The 17,130-nt window shown below is 42.9% G+C and overlaps 1 long non-coding RNA gene across 2 annotated transcripts; it reads left to right on the top strand.

The window, feature by feature from the left end:
• The first annotated feature begins 9,591 nt into the window (after positions 1–9,591).
• Positions 9,592–15,957, top strand: LOC142905870 (uncharacterized). Of its 2 annotated transcripts, none has more exons than XR_012929873.1 (3): positions 9,592–9,841; positions 12,960–13,082; positions 13,899–14,799. It is a non-coding gene; the product is annotated as an uncharacterized LOC142905870 (long non-coding RNA). The 2 variants fall into 2 exon arrangements; XR_012929872.1 differs by lacking the exon at positions 13,899–14,799 and adding an exon at positions 14,811–15,957 and having other exon boundaries at positions 9,594–9,841.
• The last annotated feature ends 1,173 nt before the right edge of the window (positions 15,958–17,130 follow it).

Here is a 17,130-nt window from a genome sequence, read left to right as displayed (position 1 = left end):
TTCAGTTTAAAGCTTTCATGACTGCAAGGATTCATCTTCTTGGTTCTTTCGGTAAAGTCACGTAGAATGGGAATAAAATAATAAAATTAAATAAGACAATAAAATTCTCACGACGTTTTGGCCACAACACAAGTGGCCTTCTTCAAGTGAAGAGACAGGTCTGTCCGGAAGACAGAGCTTGAATGAACGCTGACATGCAAGGACCGCGTCTATTAAGCTGTGTGGGCGGAGTTAAAATATGAATTTGCATGTTACCTGCATCACCTCCGGAGAGGAGGAGGGAGGGGGCTGGGAACACAGGCAGAGAGGAAACAAGAAAAGGGGCAAGTGCAACAGCCAAGGTGCGCTGTTGTGTCCTGAGTTGCCTTATGACTATGCTGTAAACTGGACTACTATATAATACAATATTATACCTTCCAATCTAAACTACATTGTATAACATCATATCATAGACAAATTCCACTTTTGAATTATACAATGCGTTACTTTACACTACCCTATACTTTAGATTATAAACTATTAGACTTGTGATATTACACTATGTCTTATTCTATGAACCCAACTATATACCACACTGATGTATATTCATTATGCAATTACGATGCTATATATTGCCTTATGAGTTATGTTAAACATTACAATGTTATACTATTAATTATTATACTACATGTTGTAAACCATACCATTGACCGTGGTGTGAGAAGTATTAAGAGGCAGTGCCAGCGAAAGGGCTGCGGTCTGAAAATCACCATAAAATACAATCAATTAAGAACCGAAATGGTTTAAAACATCTTTCCAATGGTTACTAAGCCAGAATCCATCTTCTCGGTTGAAATTGTATCTGTGCTTGTATATGTGGATGGCCTCATGAACGAATCTCTCATGGTAGCCGGTTGGCTTGCAAAGAACCTCTGTCTTGGAGAAGTCAATGTCATGTGAGCCCACTGAATTATAACAGTGATCTGCCACGGCAGAGGAGTTCGTCCTACCGTGTTTCAAGTCTGCTTTATGTTCGCGGATGGGGTCTGATATATGTCGTGTGGTTTCTCCAATGTAGCTGCTACCACAGACGCACTTTAGTTTGTAAACGCCCGGGTACTGTATGTCTGGAACCACATCCTTTACAGATGGAACCAGATCACGGATTTTTTTGTACTGTGTTGAATTGGACCTGGATTTTGTGTTTATTCAGGATTTTGGAGATATTTTTGTGACCCCCGCAATGTACAGTGAGGGAAAAAAGTATTTGATCCTCTGCTGATTTTGTACGTTTGCCCACTGACAAAGAAATGATCAGTCTATAATTTTAATGGTCGGTTTATTTGTGGTGAAGGTTGTTTTGAAAACGAGCTACGTAGCTCATTGGGCCTAACCTGGTAAAATAAACATAATTTAGTGTGTAGGTGAGTGGGCGGTGGGTGAGTGAAATATTGGGTTAGAGATATAGGTGGGTGGCTTGCTGAGTGGGTGAGTGGCTCGGTGGTTAAGTTAGTGGGTGGTTGAGGTAGTGGGTGGTTTAATTAATAGGCGATTTAGTTTGTGAGTGGTTGAATTATTGGGTGGTTGACTGATGGGTGGGTGAATAATTCCGTGGTAATGGGTGAGTAGATGAGTGGGCGGGTGGTTGGGTGAGTGGGGGATTAGAAATTGAGTGGATTGCAGGGTAAGTGGATGTGTAAGTGGGGTGGGTAAGTAGGTGAGTGGCTGAGGGAGTGGGCAGCTGGTTGGGTGAGTGGGTGGGTTAGGAATTGAGTGGGTGGCAGAGTCAGTTGATGTGTAAGTACTGGGTGAGAAGGTGAGTGGCTCATTGAGTAAGTGAGTGGATGGGCGAGTAGGTGAGTGGATGGATGAGGGAGTGAGTGGGTGGGTGAATTAGTGGGTGGGTGAGTGGATGTTTGGGTGGGTGGATGAGTGAGTGAGTGTGTGGGTGAGTGAGTGAGTGAGTGTGTGGGTAGGTGGTTAGGTGGTTAGTGTGTGGGTTATAAGTTGAGTGGGTTAGTACCTGAGTGAGTCGGCGGGTGGGTTGGTGAGTTCGTTGTTGGATGAGTGGGTGAGTATTAGTGGGTAGGTATGTAGGTGAGTGATTGACTGTGTGGGTGGGTGAGTGAGTGAAGAGATGGGTAGGTGGGTTGGTTGGTGGGTGCGTGAGTGAGTAAGTGGGTGCGTGAGTGCATAAATGGGTAGGTGAGTGAGTTAGTGGGTATGAGATTGCGTGGGTGGTTGGGTGAGTGGTTGAGAATTAATTTTGATGAGTTAGTGGGTGGGTGAGTCGGTGAGTGAGTGGTTGGGTTAGCGTATGGGTAAGTGAGCAAGTGGTTGGGTGAGTGTGTGGGGTAGTGAGTGATTGAATAAGTGGGTGAGTGAGGGGCTGGGTGGTTGGCTTGGCTAGTGAGATTGTGGGTGGGTAAGTGAATGGGTGAATGGGTGTATTGGTCGGTGAGTGTGTGAGTAAGTTAGTCGGCACGTGATTGAGCGGGTGGCTGGCTGAGTGCGGGAGAAGATGGGTGGGTGAGTTAGTGGGTAGGTGAGTTGGTGCGTGGTTGGGTGAGTGAGGGGGTGGTTGGGTGAATGGGGGAGTGACTGGTGGGTGGGTAAGTTAATGTGGGAGGTTGAGTGGGTGAGTTAGTGTGTAATTGGGTGAGTGGGTCAGAGAGCGGGGTGCCACTATGGTGAGATATTAACTACCTCACTAAGTATACAGGAAATCGTGTATTCGATTCTGACCCTGCTGCCTGTATATTATGAGTTTTAATGTTTTGCCTGTGTCTTCGTAGATCTTTCTCCGGGTCCTCCAGATTCATCCCTCCCCATTTAGAGTCAAGATTTGTTTAGAAGAAATGTCAGCTTGATAAGCCACTTCGTTCACGTATCAGTTGTAACCAGATCACTTCTAAAATGTTTTATATAGCTCTGTGGGGCTTACCTGGTAAAATACAAAATAGTTTAGTTGTAGTTTATTGGATGGGTGATTGGGTAGGTGGGTAGTTCGGTGCGTGGGTGGGTTAGAGGTTGAGTAGGTGGCAGGATGAGTGGGTGGGTGAGTAGATAAGTGGCTGGTGAGCAGGTGGGTGGATGAGTGCATGAGTTATAGATTAAGTGGGTGAATGGGTCAGTGTGTGATTTGGGGCATGAATAGGTGATTGGGTGGGTTAGTGGAGTGTTGAGTGAGTGGGTCGTTGAGTTAGTGAGTGGGGGGTATGCAGGTGGGTTCGTAGGTAAGTGGTTAAGTGAGTGGCTGGGTGTGTTGATGAGTGAGTGGGTTTCGCGATTAAGTGGGTGCCACGGTGATTGGGTTCATGAGTGCTTGGCTGGGTGTTTGAGTGGGTGGGTGGGAGGCTGAGTCAGAGTGGAGCGCCAGGGTAGCGGAATGTTAACTCCCTCGCCATTTGTATAAGACATCGTGGGTTCGATCTCGATCGTGACGCCTGTATATTTGGAGTTTGCATGTTCTCCCTGTGGTTGCATGGATTTTTCTCTGGGACCTCCGAGTTTTTCATGCATATTTAGAAATATACATTTAGAGGCTTTGGCTGCTATAAATGTCCACGTGATAAGCCACTTCTTTGAGCTATCATTTGTTTGCCACGTCGTTTCCGACAAGGATCTATATAGCTCAGTGGGCCTTGCCTGGTGAATTTAAAATAATTCAATTGTATTCTTAGTTTTTTCGGTAAAGTCACGTTGAAGAGAAACAACAAAATAACAAAATATATATAAAACAATAAAAAATTCTCACGACGTTTCGACCATAACTCAAACGGTCATCATCAGGTGTGTCGGTTTGCATAAATTTATTTTGAAAACGGCATATTTATTTATATATATAAAAATAACGTTTGCGTCACGCGCAACGATGGCAGTTTGCCAGGACTAGTCCATCTATTTTTTGAAAAGAGGAGGGGGGAGACGAAATTTGTTTTTATGTATGCTGTCTGAAAGGCACTGTAAGCGTGAACAATCAATCAAGAACTGAAATGATTTATCAAATCTTTCCAATGATTGCTAAGATAGAATCCATCTTCTCGGTTGAAATTGTCTCTGTGTTTGTATATGTGGATAGCCTCATGAACGAATCTCTCATGGAAGCCAGATGGCTTACAAAGAACCTCCGTCTTGGAAAAGTCAATGGCATGTGAGCCTACTGAATTAGAACAATGATCTGCTACGGCCGAGGTGTTGGTCCTACCGTGTTTAAGGTCTGCTTTATGTTCACGAATGCGGTCCGAGATATGGCGTTTGGTTTCTCCAATGTAACTACTACCACAGAGGCAACTTAGTTTGTAGACACCAGGGTATTGTATGTCCGGAATCACATCTTTTACAGACGGAACCAGATCACGGATTTTATGTAATGTGTTGAAACGGACCTGGATCTTGTGTTTATTCAAGATTTTGGAGATCTTTTTTGTGATCCCAGCAATGTAGGGTAAAGTGATGGTTTTGAAAGGCTCCTCAAGAGGGTTCTTCTTCATGGTTTGAGTGATAGCTTTGCGGATTGTATAGTCGGAGTAACCATTAGCCCTAAGAGCTTGGTGTACGTGCTTGAGTTCACTGCTTATGTGTTCCTGGTCGGATATGCATTGGGCTCTATGATACAGAGTCTTGATGAGAGAATTCTTCTGTGATGGATGGTGGTGGGAATCCGGTTTCAGATAAGCATCCGTATGGGTAGCTTTCCTGTAGACAGAGTGGCTCATTGAACCATCAGGTCTCTTTTTAATTAGGACATCCAAAAAAGGTATCTTGCCATCTATTTCGACTTCCATGGTAAATCTGATGGCTGGGTGTATGGAATTGATGTGGTCGAAGAATTTGTCTAGAGCAGGCCGGCCATGTGGCCAGATGACAAAAGTGTCATCCACGTACCTCTTCCATAAGGTTGGGCGCAGAGTGGCAGTCTGGATGGCGTCAGTCTCAAATTTCTCCATGAAAATGTTAGCTATAACTGGAGAAAGGGGGGAGCCCATTGGGGTGCCCTCAGTTTGTTTGTAGAAAGTTCCATTCCAAGTGAAGTATGTATTGGTTAAACAGTGTCTCACCAGGGGGGGTACCTCAGTGTTTAGTCCTTGATGAACCAAGTCTTCAATGATTGCAATGGTGTCAGGTACAGGAACCTTGGTGAATAAGGAAACTACATCAAAACTGACAAGCAGGTCGTCTGGGGACAGGGAAATACCCTTGATTGTTGATACCAGGTGAGTAGAATTTTGTACCGCAGAGGTGGTCTTTCCAGTGAAAGGACGCAGGATTTCAGACAAAAAACGAGCTAGTTTGTAGGTGGGGGAGCTGATAGTAGAGACTATGGGACGAAGAGGTGTATCAACTTTATGTATTTTTGGTAAGCCGTATAATCTTGGTGGCCTGGCAGCAGAAGGTTTCAACGAAAACTGTTTAGATTGATCAATTAATGCGGTTGAATCAGAAATTATTTTGTTGGTTTGTGTGACGAGGCTGTTGGTGGGATCTCTTTTTATTTTTGTATAACTACCATCGTCGAGTAATTCTTTAATCTTGAATAAACACAAGATCCAGGTCCGTTTCAACACATTACATAAAATCCGTGATCTGGTTCCGTCTGTAAAAGATGTGATTCCGGACATACAATACCCTGGTGTCTACAAACTAAGTTGCCTCTGTGGTAGTAGTTACATTGGAGAAACCAAACGCCATATCTCGGACCGCATTCGTGAACATAAAGCAGACCTTAAACACGGTAGGACCAACACCTCGGCCGTAGCAGATCATTGTTCTAATTCAGTAGGCTCACATGCCATTGACTTTTCCAAGACGGAGGTTCTTTGTAAGCCATCTGGCTTCCATGAGAGATTCGTTCATGAGGCTATCCACATATACAAACACAGAGACAATTTCAACCGAGAAGATGGATTCTATCTTAGCAATCATTGGAAAGATTTGATAAATCATTTCAGTTCTTGATTGATTGTTCACGCTTACAGTGCCTTTCAGACAGCATACATAAAAACAAATTTCGTCTCCCCCCTCCTCTTTTCAAAAAATAGATGGACTAGTCCTGGCAAACTGCCATCGTTGCGCGTGACGCAAACGTTATTTTTATATATATAAATAAATATGCCGTTTTCAAAATAAATTTATGCAAACCGACACACCTGATGATGACCGTTTGAGTTATGGTCGAAACGTCGTGAGAATTTTTTATTGTTTTATATATATTTTGTTATTTTGTTGTTTCTCTTCAACGTGACTTTACCGAAAAAACTAAGAATATGAATTACTGCAGTCACGAAAGCTTTAAATCAAAATTTAATCGCCTCTACGGGGAGGGTTTTCACATAACTTTAAGATCTTTCAACAAACTCCGGGATAAGAAAGCTCAGCTGATCGAGTCTCTCACCTTCCTGAAGAGATGCCGCGACTCTGGGGTAATACCAATCGCATTTACACTCACCTCTGCTACTGTAACTTCTTCTAATGCGAAACGAATTCTTTTCAAAACTAGCTTAGCTCTTATCTCAGAAAAAATCAGACTTATACGCACAGAACTAGATCAGTTAGACAAGACACTCTACAAATCACACTTATCATTGACGGCAATAATGTCCACATCGGATTGGGAACATGTAGACAATATGACTGCCTCTTCAGCTGCTACTATGTCGACCAAATGTAAGGAAAACCTGATTTCCAAATTTAACCTCCTCTTAAACAAAAGACCGGACCCACACACCAAAAAGTTAGACGTTAATAAAGTCGTAATTAATCGCAGTAACAGTTCTATTTCCGATGGTCTGAAATCCGTTTTAGCTAAAGGTCTAAACTTTGCAGTCACACCTAAACACATACCAGTTAATGATATAATTGCCCAAGTAGACGTTGCTCTCAGGGGCCTGGGTCACATCGCTGCAGACGTAGCAAGATCTGAAATCGCTGCAACCCTCAAAAACGCTAAGATGCCAGCTAGCAACCTCAGCAAAGATGAGCGTTTTGAATTATATAAATTAAAAAAGAGGAATGATATTGTAGTTCTCTCAGCTGACAAAGGCAATGCTACTGTTATCATGGATAAAATAGAATACAACAACAAAATTAAAGAATTACTCGACGATGGTAGTTATACAAAAATAAAAAGAGATCCCACCAACAGCCTCGTCACACAAACCAACAAAATAATTTCTGATTCAACCGCATTAATTGATCAATCTAAACAGTTTTCGTTGAAACCTTCTGCTGCCAGGCCACCAAGATTATACGGCTTACCAAAAATACATAAAGTTGATACACCTCTTCGTCCCATAGTCTCTACTATCAGCTCCCCCACCTACAAACTAGCTCGTTTTTTGTCTGAAATCCTGCGTCCTTTCACTGGAAAGACCACCTCTGCGGTACAAAATTCTACTCACCTGGTATCAACAATCAAGGGTATTTCCCTGTCCCCAGACGACCTGCTTGTCAGTTTTGATGTAGTTTCCTTATTCACCAAGGTTCCTGTACCTGACACCATTGCAATCATTGAAGACTTGGTTCATCAAGGACTAAACACTGAGGTACCCCCCCTGGTGAGACACTGTTTAACCAATACATACTTCACTTGGAATGGAACTTTCTACAAACAAACTGAGGGCACCCCAATGGGCTCCCCCCTTTCTCCAGTTATAGCTAACATTTTCATGGAGAAATTTAAGACTGACGCCATCCAGACTGCCACTCTGCGCCCAACCTTATGGAAGAGGTACGTGGATGACACTTTTGTCATCTGGCCACATGGCCGGCCTGCTCTAGACAAATTCTTCGACCACATCAATTCCATACACCCAGCCATCAGATTTACCATGGAAGTCGAAATAGATGGCAAGATACCTTTTTTGGATGTCCTAATTAAAAAGAGACCTGATGGTTCAATGAGCCACTCTGTCTACAGGAAAGCTACCCATACGGATGCTTATCTGAAACCGGATTCCCACCACCATCCATCACAGAAGAATTCTCTCATCAAGACTCTGTATCATAGAGCCCAATGCATATCCGACCAGGAACACATAAGCAGTGAACTCAAGCACGTACACCAAGCTCTTAGGGCTAATGGTTACTCCGACTATACAATCCGCAAAGCTATCACTCAAACCATGAAGAAGAACCCTCTTGAGGAGCCTTTCAAAACCATCACTTTACCCTACATTGCTGGGATCACAAAAAAGATCTCCAAAATCTTGAATAAACACAAGATCCAGGTCCGTTTCAACACATTACATAAAATCCGTGATCTGGTTCCGTCTGTAAAAGATGTGATTCCGGACATACAATACCCTGGTGTCTACAAACTAAGTTGCCTCTGTGGTAGTAGTTACATTGGAGAAACCAAACGCCATATCTCGGACCGCATTCGTGAACATAAAGCAGACCTTAAACACGGTAGGACCAACACCTCGGCCGTAGCAGATCATTGTTCTAATTCAGTAGGCTCACATGCCATTGACTTTTCCAAGACGGAGGTTCTTTGTAAGCCATCTGGCTTCCATGAGAGATTCGTTCATGAGGCTATCCACATATACAAACACAGAGACAATTTCAACCGAGAAGATGGATTCTATCTTAGCAATCATTGGAAAGATTTGATAAATCATTTCAGTTCTTGATTGATTGTTCACGCTTACAGTGCCTTTCAGACAGCATACATAAAAACAAATTTCGTCTCCCCCCTCCTCTTTTCAAAAAATAGATGGACTAGTCCTGGCAAACTGCCATCGTTGCGCGTGACGCAAACGTTATTTTTATATATATAAATAAATATGCCGTTTTCAAAATAAATTTATGCAAACCGACACACCTGATGATGACCGTTTGAGTTATGGTCGAAACGTCGTGAGAATTTTTTATTGTTTTATATATATTTTGTTATTTTGTTGTTTCTCTTCAACGTGACTTTACCGAAAAAACTAAGAATATGAATTACTGCAGTCACGAAAGCTTTAAATCAAAATTTAATTCAATTGTAGTTGAACTATTTTAAGTGAATAGGTGGATGAGTGGGTCGGTGGGTTGGTGAGTGGCTGGTTTAGTAAGTGAGAGGTTGGATGAGTGGGTGGGTGGTTGAGTTGTTGGTTTAGAGATTAAGTACGTGGCAGGGTGAGTGAGTGGGTGGTTGAGTTGTTGGTTTAGAGATTCAGTACGTGGCAGGGTGAGTGAGTGGGTGGCTTTACGAGTGGGTGGGTGGGTGGATAAGTCAGAGAATGGGGCGCCATGGTGGCTAGGAGATGTTAACTGCCTCGCCTGGTATATTGGACTTCGTAGGTTCGATCCCGACCTTGACGCCTGCTGTATATTTTAAGTTTGCATGTTCTCCCCGTGGTCGTGCAGATTTTTCTCCGGTTTCTCCAGTTTTTCCCTGCACATTTAGAAACATGAGTATTTTGAGCATTTGGCTGCTATACATTTCCATGTGATAAGCCACTTCGTTAGGCTATCATTTGTGGCCAGGTCGGTTCTGAAAAATAGCTCTGGTAATATAAAAAATGGTTTCATTTATAGTCTACATAGGATTGACTTCCCAGGAAGTAACACTCATTGTATAAACCCCAGAAGAATATTGTTTTGAGTCACCTAAACCAGAATGTGAACTGATATATTCGTATTTTCAAGCGAGGTTCTTGGCCACAGACCACCTGGACAAATATGATGTAGTTTAGTTTGCATATGAATTATTACTTGGGGTTTGTTGACATGATAAAGTTAATGTTTTCTTTGACAGGTCTATTGTGTTGTACACTCTGACAGGGGCTCAGGCTTGTTGGGGCAGCATCTGGCTGAAATGCACCTTCACAACAGGAAGATTGGAGAGAGGCTTCACAAGGAAGAGAAACTATCGGTATTGAATCATGAAAATGTAAAACATGTGGAAAACTAGGCCCACCGATCCAACCCTAGCATCATGTCAACTATGTATTATGTTGACATTCCTTCGCACTGAGAGTAGGCATGCTAATCGGATCTAATGAATATGTGTAAACAGGCGATTTGTGTGTAAACAAACACACATTTCATACAGCTGTTTATTAATCGTAAAAATCAAGCGATTGAGCTAGTGAATGAGATAGACACATGCTGTCATTATTTCATACATGAACACAACTAGCCAGCCAGCGGTCATGCTTTTCCACACCTAATCACATTCATCTCTTTGTTTTAGCCATCTTTGTGATGAAGGGAACTGTATTGTTCATGTGTGTGCAATGTACTTTTCAGAATATGAATTATGTTGGGTAATATATGAATTATGGCTATTAAAAGTATCTGTATTTAAGTCCATCAGGGCAAACTCTTCTGCAAAGGAGACTTAGAGCATTCAACATTGCGTCCCTTTATATTTTTGCTAATCGCAATATTTTTCGATTTAAAGCTTTCGTGACTGCAGGGATTCATATTTTTGTTTCTTTCGGTAAAGTCACGTGGAAGGGAAATAATAAAATAATACAAATAAAACATTATATAATAAAATTTTCACGAAGTTTCGACCACAACGCAAGCAGACGTCCTCAGATGAAGAAACAGAGCTGTCGGAAAGACAGCGTCTTAATGAACGCTGGGTAGTGTTCATTAAGACGCTGTCTTTCCGACAGCTCTGTTTCTTCACCTGAGGACGGCTGTTTGCGTTGTGGCCGAAATGTCGTGAGAATTTTATTATATTATGTTTTATTTGTATTATTTCCCTTCTACGTGACTTTGCCGAAAGAACCAAGAATATAATCGCAATATGTTCAGGAGATAAATGTCAAGGTCTGCTAGCCAAAAGAAGGCTTTAGGAGAGAGTTCATGTAGTTTTGCTATTCATTCATTAAAGGGCAATAGAGTAAATGCTAAAATAAATGTTTTCAGCTAATTATTTATATACGCTAGATTTACAAGTCTATAATGTACAGAAAATACCATGGTTGGCCAGACCATTGCTCGGCATCTGCATGTGGCTCCTGGGCAGTTCAAGTGTGGCTCTGCAGAGGCGCTGCTAATTTGTAACTCTTCAATTTAACTTTATATGAAGTGAGAACAATCTGGTATCGGAGGCAGGCCATGAGTACTCCCAGGGCACTGAGATTTCTAAAGTCAAAATTCCACAGCCAGTCGACACGAGTCAACTTCTGTATGGCTAATCTTTATCTCTTGTGGCTCCCGCGGCCATCTGAAGATTATGGTATGCTGCTGGTAGGGTCAGGAAAGTTGGTCACCCTTGGTATATATCTGTATATGCGTTGATGATTTTGTGCAATGTTCAGCTGCTCCGTCACGACAGGGGTCCCAGTCAGTTTGAGACTGCTAAATTAAGGTTCTCATGTGTTTTACAGATTTTGATAAAAATTTCAGTCTTGAATTTCTCCCAACAGGTATAGACCCTGGGCAGGAGGATGTAGAGTATGTGGGTTTCATACGGCTATATGCTGTGGTTACATCCCACATGTGATCTCCGCTTTAAAGTCATGAAACTGGTTGTAGCCCATTTAAATTTGAATATACCCGTTTAACACGTAGGCTTTCGCGGCCAATATCATCCATAATATCGGTTTTTTTTGGGTTAGATCGTTGAAATATAAATTTGTCGTTAAACCCGCCACCGACAGCCAATTCGTAAGGTTTGTCACATAAACAGAACATTCCAATTCGTGAAGGGCTCACAAGTGACGTCATCACATCTATCCCTCCAAGGAATGAAACAGGAGGATTTCTCTATGATTTTGGCTGTCCACCTAATGATGATAGTTGTAAATACCAGCGAAACGTCATACTCAGATTGTAAATGTTGTGGATTTTCTCTCCAACACTTCGGTTTGCTGTTCAAGTAGCGGATTGGCATGTTCCGTTTACGTGACAACCTTACTAATTGGCTGTTAGGTGGTGGTAGGTTTAACGGCTCATTCATTTTTATGCGATCTAACCCAGAAAAAACTATGTTATAGATTTAATATACCCTTTTGTTGAAGGACAGCCTGGGTGACCAAAGTTTTATAGGAACGGCAATAATGTTTACTTGATTAAATTAGTTTTATCATGGAGCGGTGAAATCAGCTGTTGTTCAGATGTCAGTCTAATTAGTATTACATCGTAGAAATATGAGAGTCCTTTGTGTAATATTCTATTAACCACTGATGATGGTAACATTGGTTTAAGGTTACATTTTAAGAAGAACTAGATTGGCGTACATTTTATCTTGTGCAAGTACACAAATTTATAAAACAATATATTTTATAAAAAAATGCATATATTTTCTTCCATTGCACACAGTTGTACCATTGATAACAGGGCACACAGTTACAACTGACATCACCAGATATCACTGAAGTTCCCTCAGAGATCGATCTTGCATAACCAGTGTTCACGTAATCAGTTATGTTTTCGCTAATTACCAATTACACTCAGCCGGGTTTGAGAGACTTGTATGAATGTATGTTGAACTTCCTTTCCACCGTACATAGCCAACCGTGCTAAACGGAGGTGTGGGAATTAAGCGCAGAACCTATCGTTAGGATCAATGCTGTTGTAATTTTTTTATGAGGATATCAATTGGTGGCTAAAATGAGATGTTCAAAGACTACAGCATGATAATCGGTACATAACATGAGTGTCGAATTATGTCTTAAGAATTACCCAGCCATTTGTACGTAAAATTCAACGTTTCTGGGTGACATCTTAAGTCCGTGTTCTTCATTGCAAGGCCCGTGGGCCGGTGGCAGTCCCTGGTGTCCTTTTTACTGCGACCCCTGACGTGCAGTCCCCGACAATACACACAAGTGAAAACACCCCATCATGCTGTCAAACCCCCCAATGGTTTCAAATGTGAGATGGCTCTTTCACTGATAATGTCTTATTCGCGAAAGTGGCCCCCCTCCGAAAATGAGTGAATATCACTGTTTTAGGTCAAGGATTGGCCAAATAAAGTAGGTATTATTTGCTTATGTTTCTAAATGTCCGTAATAAAACTATATTTATGCCACCAGCTGAATGAGTGGCAGGAGGACTGGGTGACGTTCTTCTCACGGCAGCAACTGCAGCTTCAGCTGGACATGATAGAGAAGGACTACGGTGAACGGGAAACCCGCGAGCTCTGGTCTCGGCTTCAGGTTCGTAAGCTGTTTCACTCTCGCCCTTAACCCTTTCCTGTTCCGAGACGACTGCTCATTTCAGGATGGGTCTCGTTCACCACCGAATCTCGGAACCCGCAAGCGGTTCAGCGGTAATTTTATTTAGAGAGGCATAGCGCCGTTGTTTTTAAAGACATTGTACTCGCCGCAGAGCACCGTAGCAACAGGACAGCACTCTATTATAGCTGGTACCAAACTGTGCTACACACGTTCCCGCACGGCCTTGTGGGATCCTCGGTACTAATAAAGTTAATTAATATTTACTTCCTATTACGTTCCGATGACGTACACGAGATTCAGCGGTGAACGGGATGCACCCCGCAACTTGCGGTCATCTCTGAGCAGGAAAGAGTTAATACATGCAGCAGTGTAGCTCATCATGTGCACAGCCATATGGGAAACCCATTTGATCGCAGTGGGTTTTCGAGGTGACTTTAAAGGTAAAGTGGTGTTTCACACGCAGGCTTTCGCGACCAATATTATTCATGATAAAGTTTTTTTTGGCTTAGATCGCCCATTAGTAATGTTTCTGACATGAACAGAACGTGCCATTTATGTTATTGCTTCGGCACTCTGGTGTGTTAGAGAGGAAACGCGGAACATTTTAAAATGAGTACGACCTTTCGCTGGTGATTACAACCAGCATCATCAAGCAATTGCCAGAAGCGTTCTGACTTCTGGCAATTGCCTCATTGCAATTGGAGGTGGGTGTACGACGCATGTAAATTTATGCGATCTAACTCGAAAAAAACGTTATCATGAATAAAGCGGTGTTGTTTTTTGCGTGGTGTGCAGCTTCGGTTGGGGGATTTTTTCCGGGACGTAGAGGTGGTTCTGGCACTGCTCCACAGTGATATATGGACTGGGAATGCTGCAGAGATTAATGAAGGGCCCGTCATCTTTGACCCAGCCTCCTTCTATGGGCACTCGGAGTACGAGCTTGCCATCGCTGGGTACAAAAAAAAGCTACAAACAACCAAAACAATAGCAGCAACTGCCGTTCACTGCCCTGTCTGTGGCATGCAAGGTTCATTCGTATAACCTCAGTGTGGCAAGGGCTGGCTCATTTAATAAATAACAGAGACCAGGTAGAGTTGTGGTTGAGATGTCTACATGCTGAGGTCTCCACCCTCTCTATTTGCTAACTTACAAAGACTCATCCTTCCTTGCTAAGGCGTTTTGGGCAAATCCTGTTAAAGCTGATACAGTCAACAAAACAATAGTGGAACGATAAAACTCTTACTTATCCACGGCACTTGAGGATGCTTGAATGTTCCAGAAACACAGTTTGTCGAACAAGGAACCCCTGGTTCAGAGACAAGTTGCCACTGATGTGCTTTACCAGAAATCCAAGCTGAAGATAATTCATTACACGTCAAATGGAATTCAAACCCTCAGAGCTGGGATATGCTTCAGTGAACAAAAACACATTTGACATGATGTTTACTGTGCAGCCATTGGTGACCAAGTTGAGACCACAGCATTCCTGCACTTAATTCGCAGGAACGTTTGTTGATAGATGGCTCACTGAATTTTGAATGGAGGACCTCAATGGCATTGGCTCGGTGCTCTGACATTGAAATTAACCTCGAGCCACTCAATTACCTGCATTACGTTGAATTTGTTAAAATGTGTTCATTGTTATGTTGTTCGTGCTGGAACAGCAGCATTGTAAGATTTTGAATGTTTGGTGTTGTTTGGGTACAGGATGTTCCAGGAGCTTTAGCTCTACGCTTCACTCATCCTACCACGCTCTCATCCCAACGTCACAAGGCTTCGGCAAGAACCAGAAGCTCTAGCAACTCTTCCACTACCTGAACCACTGGAATTACTTTGGGACAGGATACCGAGGGTAATCCATCTCCACCATGCGCAGTCTCCTCAAGTGAATGAACGGTGCAGGAAATCGTGGGCTATGGTGTATAACTATAAAAATTCTTATCGGCCATGATATACATTGTTGAATAAAGGCCTTCCCTAAGCCACCAAATAAATCTCACAAAACTAGTCCATTTAATTGCTGTGCAATGCCCTAGGCATTCCACGTGAGTGTGACCGGGGGTCCCTTTGTTCCGCATCCTGGCCATGATATCTGCGCGAAAACTGGGTCAGTTAATGTTAGAATCAGAATCTTTAATTAGGCTGGACGAATCTGATGAGCTATGAAGCTCTTTTTTTCACAGATGTCCAGTCGGGGCGAGTCAGAAAGTTACAACAACAAACAGCAATACAAACAGATAGGAGGGCAAAGTAAAGGAACGCGAAGCAAATTTTGACTTAAAACTTTCGTGACTGCAGGAAATCATATTCTTGGTTCTTTCGGTAAAGTCACGTAAATAGAAAACAAAAAACAATAAAATAAAGACCACTTGTGTTGCGATTGAAACGTCCTGGGTTTTTTGCTTTTATTATTTTCAATTTATTTTTTATTTGTTATTTTTTAATTTATTTTTTTATTTAATTTGAATTTTATTTCTTGTTTTCTATTTACGTGACTTTACCAAGAATATGAACGCTAAGCAAGTCATGAAATGAAAATATATAAGAGTTCAAATTGCATTAGTGCATCAATTCCTGCCAAATTTTTTTATCACCAAATGCCATTTTGGGCAAGGCAGCATAACAAAAACAATCCCAGATGTTTGGCTAGTACCAGTTACAGTGTATGTTTTTGTTGTTGTTTTGCTATGGGAGTAAACCCATGCAGAGAAAGGGACCAGAATTAGGAAAGCGATGCCAGGCACTCCTTCAGAAGATGCCATGCACGGGCGTGACCACTGCACCACCCTGACGCCCAAACAAATGTAATTCAAATAATCTACAATACTGGAAAAATAAACCCTATTAGTATCAACCGAATGTCTGGACAATCTGACCCCCTCTACACAAGTAACAGTTGAGAGTCAACGCTGTGATGTTGTGCGATTGGTGCAAGCGACCCATCGTTGTGTTTTAATGTTGAGCGGTTAAACTTGCACTGTTGTGGGGTGAGGTCAAGTCCGATGGCTGCTTCCAGCGGTGTCAAGGTGAGCGTTTTGAAGAGGCTCGCGAAGGATGATACTTGGCAGTTGGGCGCAGTCTCCCTCCATTAACAACAGAGGACAGAGGAGCGACGCTCACAACAATTGGCTGAGCACTGGGCGTATACAACGCATGAAGTCGGCAGCAAGTTTATCTCAGGTAGTTGACCCGCACACGACAACTGGGTCTGTCCCGCGTGTTCACGCTCTAACGCGGTTGCCTTCATTTAGGGAACGCGCACCGCCATAAGGCGACTTGTGAGCAGTCGACGCCGAACTACTTTCTTGAGCTGCGCGGTTGAGCGAGACGAGACGGTAACGCGGCGGCGTCCCCTCAAGTTGTTTGTAACCCAATTCTGACTGCGCTTGGACATTCATTACGGGGGAAATAGTTTTCGCTTAGCGCGGCACTTTTCAGGAACGCATCTACTGCGTTAAACGAGGACCCGTCGTACAGGTGCTGTGCACACTGTACTGGGAATCAAAATCTGTTTTGACCCTGGAGAAATCCGAAGCGCTATCAAGCTCTCACTCACAGGTGTCCAGTAAAAGGCGGTGGGGGGGTCACCAAGTGACACGCAGCTTGACCGTGGAGTAGACCGCGAGGACGCCAACGTCGCCTAGGCAACGCCGCCCCCCCGCCCCTCTGGCTCTGCCTGCCTCGCTCTGTGCACGTGAGGTGCCAACCACGTGACGCGGGCCACTGCGCGCGTTGCGTCACCGCTCACCGTGGGGGGCCCCTCCGCTACGTCCACATCGTACAGTCGCACATTCATTACTAGTTACTCTTAATCATGTTTATGGTCATCGTCATTAAAGGTGAGTTTAATAATAATACCACTACTACACAATGTGTGCATTAATATATACGGCATGAATAAAATGCACCTGTAAATATCCTAAGTAAGTTTGACCTGACATTATTGCACAACAATTGCCCAGCCACCGTGGGATGTTTATCCTCCAATGTGTATCTGGCTCTGACCTGACTTATATAAAAGTGCAGC

Source organism: Petromyzon marinus, chromosome 59 (genome assembly GCF_048934315.1).
Source record: "Petromyzon marinus isolate PM22_M1 ecotype Great Lakes invasive population chromosome 59, UKy_Petmar_22M1.pri1.0, whole genome shotgun sequence".
Classification (NCBI taxonomy): Eukaryota; Metazoa; Chordata; class Hyperoartia; order Petromyzontiformes; family Petromyzontidae; genus Petromyzon; species Petromyzon marinus.
This window is presented reverse-complemented; position numbering and strand designations above follow the sequence as displayed.